This window comes from Ptiloglossa arizonensis, chromosome 13 (genome assembly GCF_051014685.1).
Source record: "Ptiloglossa arizonensis isolate GNS036 chromosome 13, iyPtiAriz1_principal, whole genome shotgun sequence".
In the NCBI taxonomy this organism is placed as follows: Eukaryota; Metazoa; Arthropoda; class Insecta; order Hymenoptera; family Colletidae; genus Ptiloglossa; species Ptiloglossa arizonensis.
In genome coordinates, this window is record NC_135060.1 from 11,038,838 (window position 1) to 11,057,516 (window position 18,679).

At 37.4% G+C, this 18,679-nt stretch overlaps 2 protein-coding genes across 5 annotated transcripts in view; one reads left to right on the top strand and one right to left on the bottom strand.

The window, feature by feature from the left end:
- The window catches only part of 5-ht7 (5-hydroxytryptamine receptor 7), a 253,640-nt gene that overhangs the window by 178,718 nt on the left and 56,243 nt on the right, over nt 1-18,679 (top strand). The window lies entirely within an intron of this gene.
- Nucleotides 1,356-18,679, bottom strand: part of Bic (bicaudal) — an 82,947-nt gene continuing 65,623 nt past the window's right edge. The window contains exon 4 of the mRNA XM_076325892.1: nt 1,356-1,506. The gene's annotated coding sequence lies outside the window, so the exon portion shown is untranslated. The remainder of the gene's footprint in view (nt 1,507-18,679) is intronic.

Sequence of the window (18,679 nt, forward strand, 5' to 3'; positions counted from 1 at the left end):
GCAATTCGTATCATTCTTCGTGTAATTGCGACTAGCTGTTTCCATTATTGTAATTCGCGCTACTTGTTCGGTCGCTGCAAGTCGCGCTAATTTTTCCGCGACTTCAATCCACAGGAACGATTCTGTGACCACCGTCCGCACTAATGTTACTGCACTTACTGTTCGCACGAACGTTTCTGCAACTGCAACACACGCCACTTTCTTTATCGCTGTAACTTTCACGACCGCGGATCGTCCCATTTCCATAACCACGACCGCAACTGTTATCTAACCGAGAGACATTCAATGTTGCTTCCGCAAAAACCGACTCTCCTGTGAACAGAATCTTCCTACATTTATCATCCGGTTCTCTACGAAGATTCTTCGTAGCGAAAAAACGTATAGAACGCATGTGCTGCATTGTACGATACTTTCCGGATACTCAACAGAAACGCGATACAAGTGCACGAAGTCGATTCTGTTCTTGGGAAACGTTGAACGGAAATTTAATAGATAAATTAAATATTTCTAACAATCTAATTTCGAATTCAAATAGGAAATAATTTCGCGAAAATTGTCTATCTTGGCACACATTTCATTCGTGCACGGAAAATGGGCGATTCAGTTTAGAAAAATATCGATAACTTTTAAATGTCGAAAAATATTACCTGTCGATAATAATGTTTGCTTTTTCTGACTAAATAATTTTCTCCTAGGGTATATTTTCGTATTTTTAAATATAAAGATAAAATTTTTGTCTCGACAGAGTTAGGTATTATATACCTACTGTGTTGACAGTTTTCCATCCATATTTTATTTATTAGTCTTTGGCGACGATGGTAGTGAGGTAGGTAGTGAGGTAGGTAGTGGTAGGTCTATAATGTTTGCTTCTTCTGACTAAATAATTTTCTCCTAGGGTATATTTTCGTATTTTTAAATATAAAAATGAAATTTTTGTGTCGACAGAGTTAGGTATTATATACCTACTTTGTTGACAATTTTCCATCCATATTTATTTATTAGTCTTTGGCGACGGTGGTAGTGAGGTAGGTAGTGGGTAGATAGTGGTAGGTCTATAATGTTTGCTTCTTCTGACTAAATAATTTTCCCCTAGGGTATATTTTCGTATTTTTAAATATAAAAATGAAATTTTTGTGTCGACAGAGTTAGGTATTATATACCTACTGTGTTGACAGTTTTCCATCCATATTTTATTTATTAGTCTTTGGCGACGGTGGTAGTGAGGTAGGTAGTGAGGTAGGTAGCGGGTAGGTAAGTGAGGTAGGTAGGTAGTAAAGTAAAAATTGGTAGGGAGAATATTTTATATCCCGGACCTATTAATGGATTAATCATAAGGCTTCCTACCAAGTCCTGCCTTATATGCCGGGATATTCGGAGATCGGTAAGGATCGTATATATACCGATCGGAGCTGGAACGAGAACTTGTGGGAAACGATCGACGGTCGATTTCCCTCTGGTGGCAAGTGTGGGAAGTGCGGCCATATTTCTAACGGGGAAAATCCACCTCTGTAACAAAATAAAAAAAAAATAAGGAAAGCATGTAAAGAGGAAAAATGTAACATATGTTTGGATATGTGTCACGTACTTTCAAGAGGAAATATGATAGCAATTCCTCACAATATGATTGTTTTCCAACGATTCAAATAATTATTTCGAAGAATAATTGAAAATTCACATTCGTATTCGTGATTTTTATTGCCCTTGTCCGACGTTGCTCTTCTTTCCAATAAATGTACAAGATAGTTAACCACAAGTGGGCATCCTTTGAGGAGGTGATTTTAGAGATCGAATTAAGATAAAAATAACAAAATTATGGTAGAGGTCCCGCTTTTAAGTTACTTTTAAGATTAAAAATTCGGATGAAATACGCCTGGTGCTCGACAACCTGTGAAACATCAAGACGTCGGAGGTAGGTTACCGGTCGTCAGGTGTATTTTACAATCGTCTGTAACATTAAACCGGAAACTCTACCTCAATTTTGTCATTATTTATCTTCGTTTTATTTCAGCCCGTGGAATCGCCTCCTAAAAAGATACCCATCTATAATTGAACCCTCTGCGTACATTCGAGCAGCGTATTGTTCGATATCGAGCGAAATACTGAAAAATATTCTTCGTTCGAATAAAAAAAAAAAATAATAACTTTCACGCTCTTCTCGATCCATCTGTCGAATCTGTTTCGCGCACAGTATATTATAGTGGACCGTTCGCTCGTAATGGAAACGCGTGAATGGAGCCCCAGAATCGAGCAAGAATAATCAAGAAAATGTACCGATTTATGGCCATAATTTTGTCATTCTTTATCTTCCTTTACAAATTTATCACCACAATTTTATCATTCTTTATCTTTCTTTTATCTAAAAAAAAATACCCATCTATAATTGCACCTTCTGCGTACATTCGAGCAGCATATTGTGCGATATCGAGCGAAAGACTGAAAAATATTCTTCGTTCGAATAAACGTTGCGCGAAAAAAAAAAAAAGAAATAACTTCCACGCTCTTCTCGATCCATCTGTCGAATCTGTTTCGCGCACAGTATATTATAGTGGACCGTTCGCTCGTAATGGAAACGCGTGAACGGAGCCCCAGAATCGAGCAAGAATAATCAAGCAAGTGTACCGATTTATCGACATAATTTTGTCATTCTTTATCTTCGTTTACAAATTTATCGCCATAATTTTATCATTCTTTATGTTCGTCTATAGATTTATCGCCATAATTTTATCATTCTGTATCTTCCTTTACCGATTTATCGCCATAATTTTGTCATTCTTTATCTTCCTTTACAAATTTAGCGCCACAATTTTATCATTCTTTACCTTCCTTTTATCTAAAAAAAAATACCCATCTATAATTGCACCTTCTGCGTAAATTCGAGCAGCATATTGTCCCATATCGATCGAAATACTAAAAAATATTCTTCGTTCGAATAAACGTTGCGAAAAAAAAAAAAGAAATAACTTCCACGCTCTTCTCGATCCATCTGTCGAATCTGTTTCGCGCACAGTACGTTACAGTACGTTACAGTGGACCGTTCGCTCGTAATGGAAACGCGTGAACGGAGGCCCAGAATCGAGCAATGTTGCGCGATATTTCGACGGGGATCGTCGAAATGATGCGAATAATTAACCGAACGGATCGATTTGTCGCCGCAGCGGCTGCGAACGTTCGCGCCTCGATATCGAAAAATTGATTACGGTCATCGTGGGACGAAACGGCGTGCAGTGCCCTGCACCGTGTTCTGGACGGACAGAGTGCAGTCGCCGGTGACGCGAAACGGTTTTAATTACATTCGCCGTGTAAAGTGAGTGCGCTCGTCGTCGCCTGGACGGGCTGCGACTACGGATAAAGCTACGGGACCAGTTCGAATAAAATCTCCGGGCTGGAATACGGCTGCGAGACGATAACCAGCTTACGTCGCGGAGAATCGCATGCAGCTAAAGAGACCGAAACGTTATAATTTTAACGTCGAACGGATCGATCCCCGGAGGGAGCTCCCGCCGTGCGAATCGCAAATCGTGCCGATCCAATTTTCCAGCGATTTTAACGTTTCGCGACTCGCCCCCGGCCAATCTTTTTCCCCGCGCGGGCTTACATCGGACGAAATTACGCTCGAAGGAAGGGTGACGCGGCGACGAAACGCCCGCGCCACGAGAGTGGAAAATTAAATTTATTAAAATCGGGTGCGATCTCGGAATACTGGAACAACGAGAATTCCAAATTAAGTTCCCCCGGTACGCGTATTTTTTAACCGGGGTGGTGTTTTTTTTTCTCGAGTGGAGCCTTACGATTCGAGAGGGTGCGCTCAGTAACACGAAGCGTGTGTGGAAATTGAAAGAGAACTCGTGGATTATCTTCTTTTGTAGACGTTCATCTTTTTGGGAGGAAATTGTTTCATTCGACGATAATTTGTATATCAACACAGTGATCCACGATACTTACCAACGATGTTGCTCTGTTATCGATTAAGGTACATTCGCAATTTTAGCAATATCATTCGTGGTAGAATATTTAAAATAAATTACGAAATGAATACGCAAGTACGTGTCGGTATTATTGGAAAGACTAGTGGTAAATTTTCCAACCTGCATCGAGCTTTTTTTTTTCCACGATTCATCGAGTACCGTATGCCCTCTATTATACCGTTTTATCACCTCGTATGTAGCACTCTATTTGAATGCGGTAATCATTTGGAATTTTTTCGCCCTCGATCGAAATTCTTTCCCGCGAATCGCATTCGACGAAACTGTGTTCGGTTTCGTACGTTTCGGCGCGATAACTTCGCTGAATAGCGCTCGATGAGTCGAAAAATCATGCGAACGTGAGCCGAAACTGAGATCGTTTCGTTCGGATTTAATGTAGTCCGAGAGGAGATATATATATATATATATATATATATATATATATATATATATATATATATATATGTGTGTGTATACATATATATATGTTCTTGTCGAACGAACTTTTTCGGTCGAGTGTGAGTTCTGCAAGTCGAGCCAGTCGAAAGTAAGATTGACGCGGGTGAACGAAACCAGATAGCAGGATGAAAATTTATTCTCGACCTTTCTCGATCCTGAACATCGACGGATGTTCGTGATCCCTCGGATATTCTACCGACAAATCTGTACTTACGGATTCGAACTAATCGAAAAATGAAAAATAGAATCTTCTCGATTCTGTCTCTTCCTGACTTTCGTTATTTAAACGTAAATGAAAGAAGGAATTTTATGCCTTTTTTTATGTACATGGAAAATACAATGAATTCGAAAAATTAAGACGACTCGATATTTTAAGTCGCGCAAAATACACAGTAAAATTGACGTCACAGCTTTAATCTTTATTACTTTTTCAAGCAGTTTAGGTAATTTTAATTTTTGTATCTGTAACGTAACCAACAATAGACCAATATTTCGATTTCGTTGTACCCGTTTCAACATTCTTTGCAACGTGTTAGAGAAATAGAACTCATTATCGACTTATATTGCAGCACATCGCGTCTGATTTCATTTTTCGTTGTAACGAAGTGTGTATTAATTACATCCTCCGTAACACTGCAATCAGGATGCATTGGAAATGCATCTAGATATCAGTCGGAGTGAAAAATCGAGATACAAGATCGATTGAAACGGATTATTAAATAATCTTCGACGAGATCGTGACCGAAATGCAACTGCATCTCTATCTCACTGATATCAGTGTAAATGCATCGAATAAATATGACCAAGGTATCTCTATAACGATTAGGTCACTAACCAATTTAACTTTACAGGTGCTCCAAATAATGTAACGCAAAGAGACTTTGGTTTGTTCGTCTCTTTGGTTAAAAAAAAAATACCTATTCGAAACTCGATGTACAACGAAATGCATTTTATGGTTCGTAGCTTGTAATATTTTCTTCGGTGTGTCTTCGCGTACGTACACGTTAACCACCACCGTGACGTCTTTTCTCATTTCAACGTACGTACATTTATACAAAATTCCAAACGCATAGCACGTACCGCATTATGTCGTGAGCTGCAGTGAAATATCTGCGAGACCAAACGCCATTAAAAACGCCATTCAACGGGCAACCGTACACTTTTCGTACACTGGATTGTGAATCTATTACACGTACATACGGCAATGAGAATAAATACTATATTTATTCTCAATATTTTTCACATTTTGCACGACGAAATGCAATTTTGCTTGTAAAAACTCCCTGCATCGTACAAAGTAGACATATTTTCGTACGTTACTCGTTATTAACATTTTTGTATTTCCTTAGGCTTCGAGTATTCGTTTCAGTCAAAGAGATTCAATTCTCTCCGAACTAATTATTATTTAGATTTATTTTATCGGGGAAATAGTTAAATTTGATAAATTTTAATTTTTAAAATCAATGATGATTAAACATCGAGAATATTTATTAATGTTCTCGATCGAAGTACACCTTCCGAATCGACATTAATCAATATTTACGAGTAGTTATAAAGTCTCTGGTATTTTATTTTAAAATGTATCCTTTCTACGTGGAAATAAGTAAATATTTTATTAATCGAGATTTGCTTACAATTTGAACAGTAATTTTACAGAGAGCGTATCGAGAGTATAAAAAATAACAAAGCGAAACTGCAGACCGTGCGGCTCCAGTAATTTTAAAATAAACGAAGAAAGTTTCATATATATATACATGGTATTTAGGTGGATCTGTAAAAGCAAAGTATATATCGTATTAAAGTTTATTATATCTTCTATCATGAAGCTGTCCATAACACGATATCGTTAAAAATAACTGCCTGGACGAAGGCCAGATTTCGTTTCATAATAATGAACATCTCCGTTTCTGACCAGAATTTTACGCTCGATGCTCGTGAAATAATCTTCTCGTTTCCTTTCAACGATGTGGAAAAATAGGAGAAAAAGTTTCATCGATGGCCAATTTCCCCGTTTCTGTGTAAACACGTCTTTCGTGGTCTGGTAATTGTTCGTACACTCGACACCCTTGTTTTCGGAAACATATAAGTTCGTGGGGATACTGTATATTGATTTTGAGTTATATTACATTTATTTAACGTAGACACACGATACAGTATGTAAAACATGCGCCGAATATGCTACCTAAATACAGGTAAACGCGTAGTTCAAAGTTCTTTGTTTCACGACCCACAGCTGACCGTGGACGCTTCGTTTGCCCCAGGTCAAAACTTGCAAATCCTTTTACATCGTCTTATGCATACTAACTATTTCACGCGAACATCTTGCGAATAAGCAACACCGGCAGCTTTCTCGTCCCTTTCGATACAGATCGATCTATTAATTTTATTATGCGCAGAATCCTTGGATAAATTTCAACGAAACGATTACAAGAAGCCATCCAGAATGAAAACCAAAAGAATTTTCGTCGTGAATTATTGACTCGTATCGGCGAATAATTCACGAAATTCTAAATCTTTTGAAGCCATTGCAGGTAAATACGGTACGATCGAAGACTAGATCGGATCAAAGGGCAAGAGTTCTCATCGCGAAAGTCTTCTGAAACCATTGATGGTGGAAGTTAAATAAAAAAGTGATTTAAAAATGTTTGAAACGTTCCGAATCCCACGTAATATCGTCGAATAATATTTAACAAGGATTTTCATCGGTATCTTTTGCCTGACGATCAAAGGTAAAATTTCAACCCCGACGAAGAAATCCCGAACGCGATAAATATTATCGTACTTATGAAACGGGATAATTTACAATATGATTATTCTCCGTTCGTTTCACCCACACTCTGTAAATGGTTCCCGATAGGATGCAAATTGCTTCGAAACTTAACGCGTATAAATACGTTGAAATTATAATAGATAATTGAACGATCCAACGTGTACGATTAAGTTAATAAAATATTTCACACGCGAGCAGATACGCCCGGCCGTAAAGTAATTATGATGTGATTATTGGCGGGTACCTGTGCCAATAGGATTACAGAGCTGCGGTCGATGATAATTCAATGATTTCGCGGGACGGAAAACGAAATTCGCCACTTAAAGCCGTCGTCACCGTTGGGTGAAATTCGATTCGAGTCTCAGGTAATGTAAATTGCGGTATGAAAATTACACGATTCATATTACGATCTCCTTTTTTACTATTTTCTCTTAGCCTTAGTGGTTTAAGGAGATCTCCGTTTTTAAACAAAAATTGAATTGTACCTCGTACCTTAAATTCTACCTCATCGAAAATGAATAAATGTCAACGTTTCACGCGCCGTTAAATATACCATGGCAATTTTATCAAATATAAGGTTGACTGCATTGTTTACTCCGATTCAGTGTGAAATTGATCTTTCAATGATAAAAGGAGATACTCAATTATCGATTCAAAGTACGGACGTACGTATTGCGTGATGTTTCAAATTTGTTTTCGAGAAAACCATGTCAATTTCGAACTTTATACATACATTTATTTATATTTTGCATACGATGAGTCACGATAAGTTTCGTTCTGATAATTCTGAACAAAAATATCGGAATGATTCTTACGAAAATGGAAAAGAGACTCGAGAATTGAAAAAGTTACAGAATATTTAAAAAAAAAAAAATGGATACTTTTCCAAACGCCAGAGAAAAATCCTTTTCTTTTTTTTCTTTCTTTTTTTTATTTCACCATAATCCTTCCAACGCAGATTCGTTTTTACTTAAGCCTGGAGTTTTTTGTTCACGGTTTTCGATAACGCCAAAAAAAAAAAAAAAACTGAAAACCTGTGACAAGAATTACGTTCCTTTCCAAAACGTTCGTCGATATTTCGCCGAAAATCGACCCTTCCGAAAGAAGTTCAGGAAGCGATTTTTGTTCGAATTTTTATTCGAATATGGAGTTTCGAGATGCACGGTTTTCGATACCGCATAACGCAATTTTCAAATTGGCACGACCACTGTGTCTTGAATAATACCCGTTTCGAATAACAGGAAACCAATTGACCGTGTTATTCGAGGGTCTGACGTATACGCGCGTTACTCAATACCAACGATAATCACGAGCGTTGGGATACTTTTGCGTTTCGCTCAACGTTCACGCGTAATCGTTGCAACTGGATATTTGCGGATGCAACGAAACGCACTTCGAAACTTCGACTTCACCATTAGAAACGAGTCGCGTATTTCACGAGAGCGCGTCCCTCGCCTCACTGGCAAGAACAAACCGTATAATAAATGTTCCAGGATGGCAATAGGCATTTGCCTGGAAAGGTATTAAATTCGTCGATCATATTAATCACGAATGTTTAATTTCGCATTCACCGGAGAGCAGTGGCGCGATGGTCTGGGCAACGAGGCATCGATTATACACCCAACCCCCGTGTAGCTATTATCGATACGACTACGGCTGTCCCGTTGATTTATGGACACCCCATTGACAGTTAATGGAGGCTTTCACGCGTGCAAAAAAAAAAAGGAAGAAAAAAAAAACACACGAAAGAAACGGGTGAAATAAACGAGAAAATCTGTCGCCACGAGCATATCGGATCGCATTTATCGTTGACCGTGAAAATTTGCCGCACTGGCGTCAACGAACGAAAAATCTTACGGTTTTAAACGAAAAGAAAGAATCCTGCGACGACCACTTTCAAATGTATTTAAACGGGCGAGGTGATTCCATTAAGAGCACTTTGAAACTGTGTCGCGAGAAAAGAAGTGGCCACGATGATCCCCCGCACGGCAGGCAATAAAAAGAGTCCCTTAATGATCTTTCGTTCCACCTACACTGGCTCGGTACGCGATTAACTTCCGGCGCGAAAGCCTGGAGACGGTATCTCACCAGCGGATAACGCAAGGATTTTTACTCGTTTCTCCGAGAGTGAATCACGCACGAGAATATACTGCTAACAATACCTCCGATCCGAATTAACGCGAGAAAATTCGAACGATAGTTCTTGTTGGAAGGAAACGATGTCTTGGCTGGTGCCACGTGTTAATGACGAACTGTCCTTGTTGAGTTTTAGAGAAGTTCAGAAACAAAATTTTCGCAACGAGTAATTTCTCGAAGAGGTGATGTCAATTGGACAGCGACATCTTGCGATTTGACACCTTTGGACTTTTTTCTTTAAAGTCGCGTCAAAGGTGAGGTTTAGGTTGACAATTCAAAGACAATTCCAGAACCGAAAGACAACATCGAACGTGTCATTGGTGAAATTGATCCGAGTTTGTGCGGAAACATCGTGACAAATTTGGGTATAGATCGATGGTCTGTAAGAAAAACCGAGATGGTCGTTTGGAAGATATCTTGTTCCATTGTTAACTCCCAAGTTTGTACTTTTAAATAAGAGAAAAAATATCAAGATTACTTAAACCGTTTCAGTTTTACTCAAAAAGTAAATCGACCGGTGATGACTGGGACACCTTGTTTTACTAGATACGCGAGATTCCTGTGTATCTTTTTTTAATTCGAACTTAGCGTCGCAGCAACTGCTATGGTTAGTAGCAACATTGCTCTAGTATTTCTTTATTATATTTTGTCTATTATTTTTGTGTCATTGATGCATCTTAATAAATTGTCTATCTCGTTGGAGTCGAGATTGTCCTTAAGTTGACGTTTTAAATTGTGTTTGCAGTGATGAACGTTGCACCTTGTACAGGGTAAAACTAAATGATCGATCGTTGTTGGTGTGTTGCAGTTTTCATATATCGGTGCTTTGATAAGAGAGATTTTGGAGTGGTCTATTCTTACACGAATATGGCAACCTGTTCTCTTCTAATTTGGGATATTGTATCGTATTTTCGGGAAAAAGAATCGTCTAGCTCTTTGATGTGAGGGGAGACCCTGTGTACTAGGTTGTTCTAGATTGTGAACAGTATAGTACTAGATTGCTCAATAAGTTCTATCGTTCGATAAAACTTGAACAACTTACTACTATAATAAACCAGATATTATAATCCGAACTCTTGCAACACTTCTAATCCTCTCGAGGACGAACCTTGTTGTGCATGGTTCGAAGATGAAAAAGAAATTGATTTTCTTCCGATTACATTCTCGTAAGGTTTCAAGATACTGCGTCGATCAGAGATACAGGAAAACGAGAGCTCGTTAAACTTACATACCTGTACAGGGTGACTCGGTTCATTTGAAAAGGAACGTGTGAATCGATACGCCACGTCGCGCGAATGCTCGAGAAATTTTAATTATCCTCGGGCGCAAATATCTCGAGATTAAATGATCGGAACGGTATGGCTATTAAGATCGTTAATTTGTTTTTTATGCTCTGTAAGGATATCGGAGGGGAAAATATCTATATTTTTTCGTTTATTATTCCGTTTGAATAAATATCAATGACCGTAAAATGTAGAAAAAAATGACGTCGAGACAAAATTTATTCCACCGTTAGGTGTGACCCTTGAAATAGTGGAAACCTCTGTTCTAGAAGTTTTTTCATACGACAATAAGGCGGATATTCAGGCGCTTCTATTTACCCGAGAGATCCTCTTTATTTAATAAATCTACGTTATTCGAAGGATGTCTGAATCGAATTTAATATTTCATATTTTTAATATATATAGTACAGATATAATATTTATACATATATTTACTTCGAATACGTATAATACAGGTATTTACACATATATTTACTTCGAATACATATAATACAGATATAATATTTACACGTATATTTACTTCGAATACATATAATACAGATATAATATTTACACATATATTTACTTCGAATACATATAATACAGATATAATATTTATACATAATATAATATCTATACATATATTTACTTCGAATACACGCGCAAAGAAATAATAGTGTCGATCGACGCAACACAGTCGCCCAGAGCAAAGTGAATCGAATTCGTCAAAACTTTCGCTTTCGAAATAACTTCGGCACTCGACTGATTGAATCAAAGAACAGGTAACAACATCTGACCGCTTTCGCAACTTCGTCGAACCGACCGCGGGTAAAACGAAAGTTTTCGAAACGAACAATTACGGATCTCCAGAAAACTGTTGCGATCCGTGAATTGTAGTTTCTCGGAAAACTCGATCGAATTTTTTCGTCGGTCAAACCGTTCGTTGAATCGCTTTCGGCGTAAAAAGAATTCCCCTTGCTCGACTCGTACCAAGGAATTATGATAAAATTTTATTTTATTAAAATTGTGAATCCACGTTACGGACAAATTTTTACACGACGTCATTTCTCTGTTCCCGGTACGTAATTTTATTGAAATTGTTATTATTACGATAATTCTCCAATGAGACCACCCTTCGTAGGTAGATTCATTTTATTTCAATTTCGATCGCTTCCCGTTACTTATGCATTAAAGTATTACGCGGCGTACACGTAACATCGATACACTTAACTGGAGATAAAATCAAATATTTATTACGGATACATAATGTAATATCGTTCGAAGCATTTCATTTATCTCAGAGTCGTTTCGGTTAAATTTATTTGAATATTCTAAGAAGGATACACACATACGAGGCATTTAATATCCGCGATGAAAATTTGTCAAGCTTGCGTCTTTCCGTTTTATGTCTCTTGAACAACATGAATATTTATACTTTGCAAAAGGGTTTCTAAATACATTCTTCTCGATAAATTTACATTTCCTTGCTCACTAAACGATGTGAATATTTATAGTTTATTTTTTTTCTTTTCTGTTCTTTTCTTTTTTTTTATTTTAAATTTTTTCCAGAATTATTCGTTGCAGTCAGCTTGACGTTTCCTTAATAGATACAATTACAGCGAAACACTTTTGTAACAAAATTTTTGTAACCGTCGTTCGGTTATTTAATATATTTCCATTGAATGAAATTTAACAAGTTCCTTTGCATTGTAATTTTGTCGTTACCCCGATCGAAGTTTGCGAACGAACGTTGCAAAGGAATTGCAATTTTCGAGGAACATCCGTGGAGGATCTTAGAATTTTCTCAAGTAATTTAGATCCTAGTTTCAACCGACTCATTTTCTTACGTAATTCTGAGGGGACTATGTTCAGCGAGTCCCAACCCGAAAGCTTTTTCTCTCCACAATACGAACAATTCGTTCAATATTTACACGGTCAAATAATTATATTTACGTACTAAAACTTTTCTGGATCGAGTTCAATTGATTCACTTTTTTACGTTGTAACTCAAATTATTCGACCTCCATTTTTATATTGGCAAGTTGGACACCTCGGTCGAAAATAACTTAATCGAAGTGTTAAAAGTCTCAATCGTGAGAATTCCAACAGCGAAGTAGAATTTTTACGTTTCGACCGAACAATTCAAAATATTAATCACGATCGACCATTGGTAAGATCGATTTTTAACCTCAAATTCTAATTAAACTTTTCCTTCCATCGCTGTAAATAACTTATCGAGTTTGTCACGGAATTGTCAATACGCTGACGTTTCTTCCTATCTGTTAAAATATTTTACGCGCACTAAAGTATTTAATTTAAATCCATCAATTTCGTATACTCGATTCGATTGTTGTCGTTTCGATGTAAAAACGATCCAAGTTCTACATTTCTCCGATCTCCGAGAACGAAATAAATTAACGTTGCTAATTACACGGGATATCTTCGTCTTTGTCGAGAAACTTCCGAGTATTGGTATCTTTCATCTAACATTCATGTTGCTTGGGAGTACAAGCTTTGATCATGCCACGTAAAATCGACGCAGACGCGCCAAGTTTTAACGATGTTCCATTAAGGAATTCTCATATTCTGCGAAATATTCTCGTGTTATACATACCCGTAAAAGGGGCGATAAACTATTCCGGAAGCGGCATATAAGAGCGATCAACGTTCGAACTCTACGATAGGAAGTTATTAACCGCCATATCCAGTATTATACGCAAAATACTTCGTGAAAATACCCTTACGCGTAAGACGGTCCTGCTCGAAGCATATGCTTCGTGAAACAACCAATAATTGATTTATCGCTACAAATATATCGATTATTATTCTTATATCTGCGAAACAAACGGTGTAACAATTACACATACATATAATACTGTTCGATGAAACTTATTGAACAACCTAGTACACTCTCTCTTTCGAAGCAAACTTTTCGTAGGTGTCTCAGTCGGTTGGTTAATTTTTTATGAAATTTCGGTGTAAGATATCGGAATTTCGTTTCACGTTTTAGCGTTAAACCACTCGCGAATTCTCGAAGGGAGCCTGGTCGTGCCAAGACACCGTGTGCATTCGCAGCTGCTCGCGTTTCCCTGATACGATCGTGGGATGCCTGTGGCTGACAAAGAGCGTTCCTACAATGCAACGTGTGCAACGTCTTAATGCAAGCTCATTACGGATACATGAAATCGCGATGTTAACTGAGGATTAGACGCCATATAACCTCCGACATACCTCGACGTGTATGAAAATGCAATTACGATGCATTCCGAATGTTCGATCGCTGAGGGAGATTCGTACGACTGAACGAATTACGATTAGGCGAATTTTGTTTTAGGAAACAAAATATATTGTACGTACCGAAGTAATGGTTCGGTACGTACAATATATTTTGTTTCCTAAAACAAAATTCGCCTAATCGTAATTCGTTCAGTCGTACGAATCTCCCTCAGCGATCGAACATTCGGAATGCATCGTAATTGCATTTTCATACGAAATGTTTTTCGTTTTATTTTTTAACAGACGGTACATTTATTTCATTTGTATTTTATTTACCGATAAACGAGAATTTGTTCTTATTCACCCTCGTAAAGGATCGATAGATCAAGAATATTTTCCTTTTCGTAAAATTTCTTTTGATATTCAGTTATCGATACACTAGAACATTACATTTAATCTTCTTCTCGAATGTTAAGAAGCAGTATTTTATAGAAATCGATAAATAGATACATAGAAAGAAATCGAGTCGGGTTCATATCTCGGTTATAATTTTCCGTCGAAAATTTGTACACAACGAAAAAGTGTCCAAACTTTATTTCCAATAACTTTTATTACGCGGGTTTTTACTGGAAAAGTAACGATAAACGAGGTATCGTACATTTTATGCTCGACAATCGAACAACTTTTTCTCGGAATAAGAATTTCGCGATATCGTATAGCTTAGATTTCAAGTCGGGCTACCCTATAAATACGCTTTAAGTTTCATCGCAGTTTCTCCAGTCGTTTCACCGTGATGCGATTTCAAAAGACAGGTCTGCTTTTTATTTATACAGATTTTATTTTTCGTTTTCTCTCTACGATCATTTTACGAGACATTTCTTGCTCACATTTGCTCGTCGATGTTTCGTATTTTGTTCGAAACATAAGGATGGTCTTGGTTGTTGAAAATACTTTGCAAAAATATCGAATCGATGAAGTTGAATCTATGGATACTGAAAAGAGTCGACGATGTATTAAAAGTTCGTACAAAAATATCTTTAGGAAGTGTTCGAAATATTTCGAGTTAACTGTTTTTAAATGGAATCTACATTTGGTACATTAATGAAAATTTGCCCTTAATAGATACTAGTCGACACGGTCCCCCACTTTTCAGAATTTTCCATTCGCGAAATCTATTTAAGCGGATTACCGAAATTTCCACTACGCATATTTAAACACCCAGTATCCACAGATGCTACCAGTGTTCTCCTGACGTTGTAATCCCGACTAGCTTCGTTATCCCGAACCTTACGCTCAATTAACTCGATGGGATAGCAACGCGCAAAAATGTTAATATTTGGCGACGAAATATACATCTGAGGTAAGGTGATAAGTGAACGAAGAATAAAACTCGAATGGTGCCTGTAACAAGATTATAAATCAAATATTAAATCTTTCGTCACGTACTCGGTATTCTTTGTACCGATACATTTGTACGTAAAATATTCGGAGAATTTTATTTAGTAAATAATCCTTGGAAAAATACCGTAGTAATTTCTGTCTCGTACGTCAAAAGGACAATTTGTATATACAAACTGTCATTCAATAATCGTAAAAACAGTATGTTTCAATTACCTGCAAACCCAATTGCATAACTCGCTGTTCGATAATGCTAATTAAAACTGCAAACAAGGTACTGCTTCGTGTAAGCGAGCTCTCCATGCGATTCAAATTCTGTTCAGGCTAAAGCGCGTAATCGGAGATTCCAAATTGCTCAATAAATCGAAGAAATTCTGGTTATTATGCATACATTGCGCCCAACAGTAACGACAATAATAATAATAATGGCAGTCTTGTTGTCGGAATTACGAAAACACCTTCGGGAACTAACTGGCCCAGTGAGGTTGCAATTTCGCCCCGCAAATTAACAAAAAGACACACGAACATTGTGTAAATTTTGTCAATTACTTACCACGTTTCGCAAACAAAGTACACACTTTTTCTCGAGTAAATAAATAAACTGTTTCTCGTACATATATTATCTCAATTTTAGTTGAGTTTAGACATTTTATCGCTGCGAACTCTTCACAACTGAACGTTTTCAAAGAAACAAACATTTGTCGATATGAGCGATCGTTTAATACAAAAAAAGCTACTACAATTTGTCTAAATAGTATCGATGTCGAAAATTGAACAATTGATCGCCAATGAAAGTTATAACATATTCTGACGAAAATCAAAGCTTCGTGTTTTCTCGAGAAGCAACAGTCTGTAAGCTTTTCATGGCTTTTCGAGAAATATTCGTGATACGCAATTTTTATCTCGCATCGTTCGTAACTAGTATTCCTTCTATACGAAACAGTGCAATTTTTAATAAAACAAATACACACGTGTAAAAAGAGACTACTTTTATAACACTTCGAGCCAGTGTTTCGAATAGCAGAGAACGTGGCCCCTAGGGAAAGCGATTTACCATTCAAAGGGGATGCGGAAAAAATGTTTGGTGTTAAAAAATATCAATTTCGGTATCTCTTTTTATTACTACATTGATCGTCGAAGGTTAACAATCGTAAAAGTGTATTTTTCGTATACAATTTCAAAGACCTGCCATTTATCTCGGGAGCGTAGAAATTTTCTTTTCTTTTTATGGGAACGCCTTTCAGACGGTTTTTTAATGGCTTTCTTTGAGCAAGGGGACGGAACACGAATCGAATGTTATTTCGAGAACCAAAGTACAGAGTTTAATCGGTCACGATGACGCAGAATTCGGTGTCACTGATTCCCGGCGTGTCCAGCAAGTCATTACGCGTCGACCTCCCGTTACGATGCTCGATTTTGGTGAACGCTGATCGTTTCGATACGAAAAACGCCCGTTCGTCAGGATGTTATCGACGTTTCGCGAGCGACGACGCGAACATTGAACGCCAATGACGGATCATCGAGCTGGAAAAATGAAATTCGCGTTGACGGCTTGAGATCAGATTTTTTGAACGACGAAATGATGAAATTGTTACTCGACAGAGTTTGGTCTTTCAATTCGGTACGTGCTCGACATTTCGAACGATCGACTCTTTAAATCCGAACTGACGAAAGTTGGTCGAAAAGACGCTTCGATACGTGCACGCCTGTTTGTTAATCGTTGAGACGGAATAAAAATTTTTTGTTAAATGCACCTCTGTTCGGAAGTATCGGAACACTTATCAAAAAAAGTGAATCTAAAACTGTTGCAATGGAATCGAGAAACTCGAGGGAATAATCTTTCGTTTCATATTTTACATCGTAGATAACGTACGTTGAAAAAAATCGATACGTTTTTTTTTTTTTCTTTTGCATAAAACTATAGTTTGAATCCTTGAAAGTAATATAGAAAAGGCACACCGAAAAAGATAAAAATATGTCTAAAAATAGGTTCGAAACCTTCAATGATTAAATAAAATTAAATATTCGTGTTATTATTTATTGTATTTCGGTGTGACGCATAATCGAGCAACGTAACGATACACGAATCGATGAAGGTAACTGATTCCACGTGTATACCGTGTAATTTTCGTACAGCTTCGTCCTCCATTTCTCTTTTAATATTCAACGGAAACACACCCGGTATTTTGCATACAATTCCGTCGCTTTGAAACATTTCCTCCCCAACTTTTTTGGCGAAAATGAAGAAAGACACAATACACGCGGGCAAAGGAACGAATCAAAGCGTATTCTCCGCAGAAGCGTTGCGAACGAATTCTCCTGACGAAGCAAACAACCGAGCGCAAATTACTTACATATTGTTGCATAATTCATACCGCGGACGAACCAAAAGAACTGGTCAGATTGTAATCAACTGATAAAAAAAATGTGTACTTCGCCGAATGTTGACCAACTCCGTGCCACAGGCATTGCAAACTTTGTCTACGAGTCGGTTCATAAATAACGCGAATATTCTTGCATTCGAGCTTTCCGCGCAAAATTTGCAGGGATATTCTACGATATCGAGCTAACAAAAAGTTATAATCAAGATGGGGCCATTTGTTCTCGAAATACATACAATTTATACTATAGCATGAAATTTTAATACGCGACACTTTGTAATTGATAGGAAAAGTGTAACGAGTATAAAAGAATTTTTATTCAAGGTGTATAGTAAATAAACTATACGAGAATTGCAAAAACGAATGTAAAGCGCGAACAATTATATGAAAATCAGCTCGAAACGTTCAAACTTGTAAGATGATCAACGATGACTCTCATTTTGTACGAAGTAATGTTGTAAACTAAATAATGGTCGTATTTCAAAAAGAAATTATTGCAGGACACACACAGTTTGTTAAAATGTTATTTTTGTTAAATACGAGATGTTGGGAAACGTTTGTAAATTTTATGGCCAGACTTCGGACTTGCTCTATATATGCACAAGATATGCCCATAATTTTCACTCGGCCTCTCAAAGATAGACAGGACTGTAAAGGAATGAATTATGTAACGAGTGTAAATTCGCAAAACCGTGCGCTGCGAAAATATTTTTACTTTTTAGAACAAGTGTCGGGCATCTGAACACGAGCGGCGCATGAAATGATCTCGACGTTTATTTCTTCTCGTACGTACGTTCTTCGTGACATCTACCCGTATATGTATTATAGTTTGTACGTCGCGAGCAGTTTCCTTTACATCCGTCGCAGAAGCATAAATTATTGCGACAAAGCTGTGACAACTTTTCTTTCTCTCCTAATGGTTGAAAGACAATATTTATGTGTCCGTATCCAGAACACACGCAACGCTGTGTCACGTATTTGAACGATGGCAGTTGATCGACAATTACTTTTTATTATTATTTCAATTTTACTCGCTAGTAATATTGTTCCATCGATTTCTTTTTCTACGTTACTCTGGCTACAAGGTCACAAAAA